At 39.2% G+C, this 10,569-nt stretch overlaps 1 non-coding gene across 1 annotated transcript; it reads left to right on the forward strand.

Annotated features, from left to right (window-relative positions):
- Nucleotides 1-3,597: 3,597 nt before the first annotated feature.
- On the forward strand, nucleotides 3,598-3,705 carry LOC148561825 (small nucleolar RNA R71). Its single transcript, XR_015887446.1, has one exon. It is a non-coding gene; the product is annotated as a small nucleolar RNA R71 (small nucleolar RNA).
- Nucleotides 3,706-10,569: the final 6,864 nt, after the last annotated feature.

Consider the following 10,569-nt stretch of genomic DNA (forward strand, 5'->3'; position numbering starts at 1 on the left):
AATTCAAAATTCATGCACTTCTTTTTATTTTTCAATTAAAAACATTTTCCATTTAAGAAAGGTGATGGACTCATTTTCATAGCTTTAAGGCATAGACACTTAGACACTAGTGATCATGTAATAAAGACACAAACATAAATAAACATGAAGCATAAAAATTCAAAAAACAGAAAATAAAGAACAAGAAAATTAAAGAACGGGTCCACCTTAGTGATGGCGGCTTGTTCTTCCTCTTGAAGATCTTATGGAGTGCTTGAGCTCCTCAATGTCTCTTCCTTGCCTTTGTTGCTCCTCTCTCATAACTCTTTGGTCTTCTGTAATTTTATGGAGGAGGATAGAATCCTCTTGGTGCTCCACCCTTAGTTGTCCCATATTGGAACTCAATTCTCCTAGGGAGGTGTTGATTTGCTCCCAATAGTTTTGTGGAGAAAAATGCATCCCTTGAGGCATCTCAGGGATTTCATGATGAGGATTTTCCTCATGCTCTTGTCCGTGAGTGGGATCTCTTGTTTGCTCTATCCTTTTCTTAGTGATGGGCTTGTCCTCATCAATGAGGATGTCTTCCTCTATGTCAATTCCAGCCGAATTGCAAAGGTGACAAATGAGATGAGGGAAGGCTAACCTTGCCAAAGTAGAGGACTTGTCCGCCACCTTGTAGAGTTGACCCTTATAGTGTAGGGTGTGCATCTCCTTGCATCATGGGCAAGTTGAATGCCAACCTTACATTTTCCGGACTGAAATCTAAGTATTTCCCCCAAACCATTGTAAGCCAATTCTTTGGGTCCGGGTTAACACTTTGATCATGGTTCTTGGTGATCCATGCATTGGCATAGAACTCTTGAACCATTAAGATTCTGACTTGTTGAATGGGGTTGGTGAGAACTTCCCAACCTCTTCTTCGAATCTCATGTTGGATCTCCGGATATTCACCCTTTTTGAGCTTGAAAGGGACCTCAGGGATCACTTTCTTCTTGGCCACGAGTTCATAGAAGTGCTCTTGATGCACCTTTGAGATGAATCTCTCCATCTCCCATGACTCAGAGGTGGAAGCTTTTGCCTTCTCTTTCCTCTTTCTAGAGGTTTCTCCGGCCTTAGGTGCCATAAATGGTTATGGAAAAACAAAAAGCAACGCTTTTACCACACCAAACTTAGAAGGTTTGCTCGTCCACGAGCAAAAGAAGAAAGAAGAGAGTAGAGGAAGAAGAAATAGAGGAGATGGAGGGGGGTAGTGTTTCGGCCAAGGGGGTGAAGTAGTGTGGAGTGAGGATGGGTTTATATAGGAGTGAAGAGGGGGTATGGTACGGCCATGTATGGGTGGGTTTGGGAGGGAAAGTAATTTGAATTTGAATGGTGAGGTAGGTGGGGTATATGATGGATGGATGCGGATTGGTGAATGGGTGAAGAAGAGAGAGAGAGGTGGGGTAGGTGGGGATCCTGTGGGGTCCACAGATCTTGAGGTGTCAAGGATTTTTCATCCCTGCACCAAGTGGCGTGCAAAATGCCCTTTTCTGCCAATCCTGGCGTTAAACGCCAGGTTGCTGCCCATTTCTGGCATTTAACGCCAGCTTCTTGCCCCTTTCTGGCATTAAACGCCAGCTCTGTGCCCCTTTCTGGCGATAAACGCCCAGAATGGTGCCAGGCTGGGCGTTTAACGCCCATTCTGCTGCCCTTACTGGCGTTTAAATGGCAGTAGCTTTCTCCTCCAGGGTGTGCTATTTTTCATTCTATTTTTTTAGTTTTTTTCGCTTTTTCAATTGTTTTTGTGACTTCACATGATCATCAACCTACAGAAAACATAAAATAACAATAGAAATTTAATATAGATAAGTAAAATTGGGTTGCCTCCCAACAAGTGCTTCTTTAATGTCAGTAGCTTGACAGTGGGCTCTCATGGAGCCTCACAGATACTCAGAGCATGATGATGGCCTCTCAACACCAAACTTAGAGTTTGGTTGTGGCCTCTCAACACCAAACTTAGAGTTTGGTTGTGGCCTCCCAACACCAAACTTAGAGTTTGAATGTGGGGGCTTTGTTTGACTTTGTATTGAGAGAAGCTTTTCATGCTTCCTCTCCAAGGTTACAGAGAGAAATCCTTGAGCCTTAAATACAAGCGAGTCCTCATTCACTTGAAGGACCAATTCTCCTCTGTCAACATCAATCACAGCTTTTGCTGTGGCTAGGAAGGATCTGCCAAGGATGATGGATTCATCCATACACTTCCCAGTCTCTAAGATTATGAAATCAGCAGGGATGTAATGGTCTTCAACCTTTACCAAGACATCCTCTACAAGTCCATAAGCTTGTTTTCCTTGAATTGTCTGCCATCTCTAATGAGATTCTTGCAGCTTGCACCTCAAAAATTGCTAGTTTCTCCATTACAGAAAGAGCCATGAGGTTTATGCTTGACCCTAGGTCACACAGAGCCTTTTCAAAGGTCATGGTGCCTATGCTGCAAGGTATTGAGAACTTTCTAGGATCTTGTCTCTTTTGGGGTAATCTCTGCCTAGTCAAGTCATCCAGTTCGTTGGTGAGCAAGGGAGGTTCATCCTCCCAAGTCTCATTACCAAATAACTTGGCATTTAGTTTCTTGATTGCTCCAAGGTACTTAGCAACTTGCTCTTCAGTAACATCTTCATCCTCTTCAGAGGAAGAATACTCATTAGAGCTCATGAATGGCAGAAGTAAATTCAATGGAATCTCTATGGTCTCAGTGTGAGCCTCAGATTCCCATGGTTCCTCATGAGGGAACTCCTTGGAGGCCAGTGGACGTCCAGTGAGATCTTCCTTAGTGGAGATCACTGCCTCTTCCTCCTCTCCAGATTCGGCCGTGTGGGTCATGGTGATGGCCTTGCACTCTCCTTTTGAATTCTCTTCTGTATTGCTTAGAAGAGTACTAGGAGGGAGTTCAGTAACTTTCTTACTCAGCTGACCCACTTGTGCCTCCAAATTTCTAATGGAGGACCTTGTTTCAGTCATGAAACTTTGAGTGGTTTTAATTAGATCAGAGACTATAGTTGCTAATTCAGAGTGGCTCTGCTTAGAATTTTCTATCTGTTGCTGAGAAGATGATGGAAAAGGTTTGCTATTGCTAAACCTGTTTCTTCCACCATTATTGTTATTGAAGCCTTGTTGAGGCCTCTGTTGGTCCTTCCATGAGAGATTTGGATGATTTCTCCATGAAGGATTATAGGTGTTTCCATAGGGTTCTCCCATGTAATTCACCTCTTTCATTGCTGGGTTCTCAGGATCATAAGCTTCTTGTTCAGATGAAGCTTCCTTAGTACTGCCTGGTGCAGCTTGCATTCCAGACAGACTTTGAGAAATCATATTGACTTGCTGAGTCAATATTTTATTCTAAGCCAGTATGGCATTCAGAGTATCAATCTCAAGAACTTCTTTCTTCTGATTTGTCCCATTATTCACAGGGTTCCTTTCAGAAGTGTACATGAATTGGTTATTTGCAACCATCTCAATGAGTTCCTGAGCTTCTGCAGGTGTCTTCTTCAGATGAAGAGATCCTCCAGCAGAGCTGTCCAATGACATCTTGGACAGTTCAGACAGACCATCATAGAAGATACCTATGATACTCCATTCTGAAAGCATGTCAGAAGGGCACCTTCTGATTAATTGCTTGTATCTTTCCCAAGCTTCATAGAGGGATTCACCTTCCTTCTGTCTGAAGGTTTGGACTTCCACTCTAAGCTTACTCAATTTTTGAGGTGGAAAGAACTTTGCCAAGAAGGTATTGACTAGCTTTTCCCAAGAGTTTAGGCTTTCTTTAGGTTGTGAATCCAACCATGTTCTAACTCTGTCTCTTACAGAAAAAGGAAAGAGCATAAGCTTGTAGTCCTCGGGATCAACCCCATTAGTCTTGACAGTGTCACAAATTTGCAGGAATTCAGCTAAGAACTGATGAGGATCTTCTATTGGAAGTCCATGAAACTAATTGAGGCTTAAGCTCAAAGTTGTTTGCTTCAATGGCAGGGATTGAGATGCTTCTCCCATAGAAGTCGGGAGTAGGTGCAGTAAAGTCACCAAGCACCTTCCTTGCATTGTTGGCATTGTTGTTATTTTCGGCTGTCATGTCTTCTTCTTGTTCGAAAAGCTCTATTAGGTCCTCTATAGAGAGTTGTACTTTAGCTTCTCTTAGTTTTCTCTTCAAGGTCCTTTCAGGTTCAGGATCAGCCTCAACAAGAATGCTTTTATCCTTGCTCCTGCTCATAAGAAAGAGAAGAGAACAAGAAAGTATGGAATCCTCTATGTTACAGTATAGAGATTCCTTGAAGTGTTAGAGGAAAAGAAGATTAGAAGGAGAAGGTAGAAAGAGAAGAATTCGAACTTATCAAGAGGGATAGAGTTCGAATTGTTGATAGTGGATGAGTGTTAGTCCTTTAAATAGAAGGATGTGAGAAGAGGGGAAGAATTTTCGAAATTAAAGTAAAAAATTTTGAAATAATTAAAAGAAATTTTGAAAATTTGATTGATGATTTTCGAGAATTAAAGTTGGGAAAGAAATTAAGTGATTTTTAAAAAAGATTTTTAAAATTAGAAATCAAAAAGATATGATTGAAAATTATTTTGAAAAAGATGTGATTAAGAAGATATGATTGAAAAGATATCGTTTTAAAAAGATATGATTGAAAGGATATAATTAAAAAACAATTTAAAAAGATTTGATTTTAAAATTAATGACTTGTCTAACAAGAAATTTAAAAGATATGATTCAGATATTAAACCTTTCTTAACAAGAAAGCAACATACTTGAAATTTTTGAATAAAATCATTAATTGTTAGCAAGTATTTTCGAAAATAGTAAAAAAAATGGAAAGAAATTTATTTTGAAAAGATATGATTGAAAAGATATGATTTGAAAAAGATTTGATTTTGAAAACTTATGAAAACATGAAAAAAATTTGAATTAAAAACAAAATCTTCCCTCTTATGTCATCCTGGCGTTAAACGCCCAGAATGGTATCCATTCTGGCGTTTAACGCCCAAAATGCTACCCTTTTGGGTGTTTAACGCCCAGCCAGGTACCCTGGCTGGCGTTTAAATGCCAGTTTTCCTTCTTTACTGGGCGTTTTGAACGCCCAGCTTTTTCTGTGTAATTCCTCTGCTGCATATTTTGAATCTTCAATTCTCTGTATTATTGACTTGAAAAGACATAATTTTGAAAAAATTTTTGGATTTTTAATGATGAGGAACAATCAAAATACAATTAAACATGGAAAACTAAGATCAAATACATAATGCATGCAAGGCATCAAACTTAAAAGTTTGTATACTAAGGACTATAACGATTTGAAAAATGCATCTGAGAAACAACTAAACACACGAAACAAGAGAATTTAAAGATCAGAGCACTGAAATCATCAAGAACAACTTGAAGATCAATGAAGAACATAATGCATATATTCGAAAAATGCAAGAAGAATAAAGACATACAATTGACACCAAACTTAAAATTGATACTAGACTCAAACAAGAAACATAAAATATTTTTTATTTTTATGGTTTTATAAAAAATTTTTTTTTGTGATTTTTCAAAAATTGAGTGGAAAAGAAAAGAAAGGGATTCAAAATTTTTAATAAGAATTCCAGGAATCATTGCAATGCTAGTCTAAGACTCCGGTCCAGGAATTAGACATGGCTTACTAGCCAGCCAAGCTTTCAAAGAAAGCTCCGGTCCAAAACACTAGACATGGCCAATGGCCAGCCAAGCTTTAGCAGATCATTGCTCACAACAGCAAAATTGATAGAAATCAACAAGCTCTTGGGATGATAAGTTGAAACCTCAATCCAATAAGATTAGACATGGCTTCACAGCCAGCTAGACTTCAACAGATCATCATGAAACTCTAGAATTCATTCTTAAAAACTATGAAGAACAAAATAGAAAATTTTTTTTGTATTTTTGAAAATTTTTTCAAAAATAAAAAGTAAAAAGCTTAAACATAAAATAAAATTACCTAATCTAAGTAACAAGATGAGCCGTCAGTTGTCCAAACTCGAACAATCCCCGGCAACGGCGCCAAAAACTTGGTGCACGAAATTGTGATCATCAATGGCGCCAACAACTTGGTACGCACAATTGTAATCTCAACTCTTTATCACAACTCCGCACAACTAACCAGCAAGTGCACTAGGTCGTCCAAGTAATAAACCTTACACGAGTAAGGGTCGATCCCACAGAGATTGTCGGCTTGCAGCAAGCTATGGTTATCTTGTAAATCTCAGTCAGGCAGATTCAAATGGTTATGGAGAATTGATAATTAAAAGATAAATAAAATATATAATAAAGATAGAGATACTTATGTAATTCATTGGTGAGAATTTCAGATAAGCGTATGAAGATGCTTTGTTCCTCCTGAACCTCTACTTTACCATTGCCTTCTTCCAATCATTCATACTCCTTTTCCATGGAAAGCTTATGTTGGGTTTCATCGTTGTCAATGGCTATCTCCCATCCTCTCAGTGAAAATGGTCCTGATGCGCTGTCACCACATCGGCTAATCAGCTGTTGGTTCTCGATCATGTTGGAATAGGATCCATTGATCCTTTTGCGTCTGTCACACGCCCCACACTGGCGAGTTTGAAGCTCGTCACAGTCATCCCTTCCTAGATCCTACTCGGAATACCACAGACAAGGTGTAGACTTTCCGGATCTCAAGAATGACCGTCGATAATTCTAGCCTATACCACGAACGTTTCAATCTTAGATTAGAAACCCAAGAGATACGCATTCAAGCCATTGCTAGTAGAACAGAGGTGGTTGTCAGGAACATGTTCATAGGTGAGAATGATGATAAGTGTCACAGATCATCACATTCATCATGTTGAAGAACGAATGAATATCTTAGAGAAGAAGTAGGCGTGAATTGAATAGAAAAACAATAGTACTTTGCATTAATTCATGAAGAACAGCAGAGCTCCACACCTTAATCTATGGTGTGTAGAAACTCTACCGATGAAAATACATAAGAACAAGGTCTAGGCATGGCCGAATGGCCAGCCTCCAAACGTGAAAAGGTCTATCAAACTATCTGTATAGGTCTGAAAATACAATAGCAAAAGGTCCTATTTATAGAGAACTAGTAGCCTAGGGTTTACAGAAATAAGTAATTAATGCAGAAATCTTCTTCCGGGCCCACTTGATGTATGCTTGGACTGAGCATTGAAGCTTCCATGTGTAGAGACTTTTCTTGGAGTTAAACGCCAGCTTTTGTGCCAGTTTGGGCGTTTAACTCCAGCTTTTGTGCCAGTTCTGGCGTTTTGACGCCAAAATTCTTAAGCTGACTTGGAACGCTTGTTTGGGCCATCAAATCTCGGGCAAAGTATGGACTATTATATATTTCTGGAAAGCCCAGGATGTCTACTTTCCAACGCAATTGAGAGCGCGCCAATTGGGCTCCTGTAACTCCAGAAAATCTACTTCGAGTGCAGGGAGGTCAGAATCCAACAGCATCTACAGTCCTTTTTTAGCATCTGAATCAGATTTTTGCTCAGGTCCCTCAATTTCAGCCAGAAAATACCTGAAATCACAGAAAAATATAAAAACTCATAGTAAAGTCCATAAAGTGATTTTTATTTAAAAACTAATAAAAACATAATAAAAACTAACTAAAATATACTAAAAACATACTAAAAACAATGCCAAAAAGCGTATAAATTATCCGCTCATCAGAACGTTAGGGAAAAAGGTGATCGTTACTAACGTTCTCGAACCCACATTTTCACTTAATGTTAAGACCACTAACGTCCTAACTAACGTCCATGCCTAACTCACACTTTTTCTGCAAGCAAAAGCTGAGCCCACTGAAGATGGTAATTGCTTCAACTCAAGATCGAAGGCTCATGTCCAAGACTTGAAGAGCCAACTAGAAGAGGAGAAGAGTAGTATATATAAGAGTAGTTTTGAACTAGTAGGGAGCTTTTGGCATTTTGGAGAACTACACTCTGTATATTCTACTTTCTCTGCAACTTCTAGTTTTATTTTTCAGAATGTACTTTTCATTTATGCTTTCCATTCCCAGAGCTATGAACAACTAAACCCTTTTTCATTGGGTTAGGGAGCTCTGCTGTAATTTGATGGATCAATAATAGTTTTCATTATTCTTCTTCTTTCTTTTCTCTTGATTTTACTAGAAGGCTTTTAATCTTCATCCAATTGGGTAGTTGTCTTGGAAAAGAAGCTATTCATACTTGGATCTCTTTGGAACCTTTGAAGAGGAATGAAGAGATCATGCTAGAAATGCTTTCTCATGTTGGACCAAATTGGGGTTTAGATGGATATAGTGACATAATATACTACCAACACTTTGATTTGGGAATACATGTGGTATAATCAGTGACCATACTTCATCTCTTCTCATGAGAAATTAGACCAAGGAATTGGCTATTGATCAAGATTTGAGAGATTGAATTACCAAGGAATTGGAATCCAATCATTTAAGATTGCCAAGGAGATCAATGAATGTATTGATTGAGGAAGAGATGAGAATGAACTTGATCCGGAGAATACAACATCTCCTGAGCCCAATGAACCCCCCATTTCTGATCTTACCCATTCTCTTTACTTTCTGCCATTTACTTTTATGTTCATTTCTCCAAATCCCCATTTAAGATTCTGCAATTTACTTTCTGCCATTTATATTCTGCTCTTTATTTCCAGCATTTACACTTTCTGTTATTTACTTTCTTGCCATTTACATTTCTGCAAGTATCAACTCAAGTTCTGCTTAACTCAACTAGAACATTCCTCTGATTAAAGTTGCTTAACCAATCAATCCCTGTGGGATTCGACCTCACTCTATTGTGAGTTTTTACTTGACGACAATTCGGTATACTTGCCGAGGGAAATTTGTTGAGAGACAAGTTTCCGTGCATCAAGTTTATGGCGCCGTTACCGGGGATTGATTTTGTATAAACAATGATTAAATTGGTGGATAACCTGATTGAGCATTTTGCTTTTGTTTGATTTAATTTCATTTGAGTGATTTACTTTCAGTTTTAGTTATTTTCTTCCCTTTACCCCTTACCCGTTTGTGGTGTTATCTTCAATTTTTTTACAATTCAGTTCACTAACCCACTAACTGTTTGATATATTGCATCACTCACACTAACAGCACCCCTAATAGGAGTAACTTCTCCATCAATTCTTTTTCCTGCTTTTTGCCTTGTTGGTTGTATGATAGGTAGAAGAAGCAGGGCTTCAACTTCCTTTGATTCTGAACCTGAGAGGACCTTCCTTAGATTAAGGAGGGAAGCAATAGGAAAGAGAGTCGTTGGTGCTGAGGAAGAGGAGGAGTATTTTGAACCAGACATGGATGAGAATATGGAGAACCACCATGAAGAAGAGGCTCACAACCATGCCAGAGAAGGACCAGCAAATCATGCTGGGCAAGAGAGAAGAGTTCTGGGCTCTTACATCAATCCAAACCCAGAGAACTGTGGAAGTAGCATCCAAAAGCCAACCATACATGCCAATAATTTTGAACTAAAATCCCAGCTCATCACCCTTGTTCAAAATAACTGTTCATTCGGAGGAAGTGTCCAAGAAGACCCCAACCAACATCTCACCATTTTCCTAAGGATATGTGATACTGTGAAGTCTAATGGTGTTCATCCTGACACCTATAGATTGCTTTTGTTCCCCTTTTCACTCAAGGACAAAGCATCTAAATGGCTGAAATCTTTTCCGAAGGAGAGTTTAACAACCTGGGAAGATGTGGTGAACAAATTCTTGGCGAGATTATACCCTCCTCAGAGAATTAATAGGTTGAGAACTAAAGTACAAACATTCAGGCAACAAGATGGTGAAACTCTCATGGGAGAGGTTTAAGGACTTGACAAGAAGGTGCCCACCAGACATGTTCAATGAATGGGTGCAATTACATATTTTCTATGAGGGTCTTTCTTATGAATCAAAGAAGGCAGTAGACCACTCATCTGGGGGATCTCTGAATAAGAAGTAGACCATTGAAGAAGCCATAGATGTCATTGAGATTATAGCTGAGAATGATTATTTCTATTCTTCTGAAAGAGGCAATACTAGAGGAGTGATGGAGCTGAACAACGTAGATGCACTGCTGGCTCAAAACAAGAAGATCACCAAGCAGCTGGCTGACCTTACTAAGAAGATGGAAAGAAACTAAGTAGCAGCAATTACTACCTCATCAGCAGCTCAAGAAGGAGTGAATGCTGAGGCAGAGGGTGATAAGGAACAAGCCAACTACATTGGGAACTCACCTAGGCAGACCCATGATCCATACTCCAAAACTTATAATCCTGGTTGGAGGAACCACCCAAACTTTAGGTGGGGAAATCAACAAGATCAAGGCTAAGATCAGAGATGTCACAACCCCAACAACAATATAGCTCACCAACATTCCACACAGAGATCATATCAGCACCCACCTATCAATACCCCTTAACATCCATATCAAAACCAAAATGGCCCTTCTCACCCCTCCAATCTCAACTCACCATCATCCGAAGATAGAGTCTTAAGGATAGAGAATCTACTTGAAGGCATATGTAAGGAAATCCAAGATAACAAGGTTTTCAAGG

Source organism: Arachis ipaensis, chromosome B6, assembly GCF_059453495.1.
Source record: "Arachis ipaensis isolate K30076 ecotype BB chromosome B6, ASM5945349v1, whole genome shotgun sequence".
NCBI classification, from domain to species: domain Eukaryota; kingdom Viridiplantae; phylum Streptophyta; class Magnoliopsida; order Fabales; family Fabaceae; genus Arachis; species Arachis ipaensis.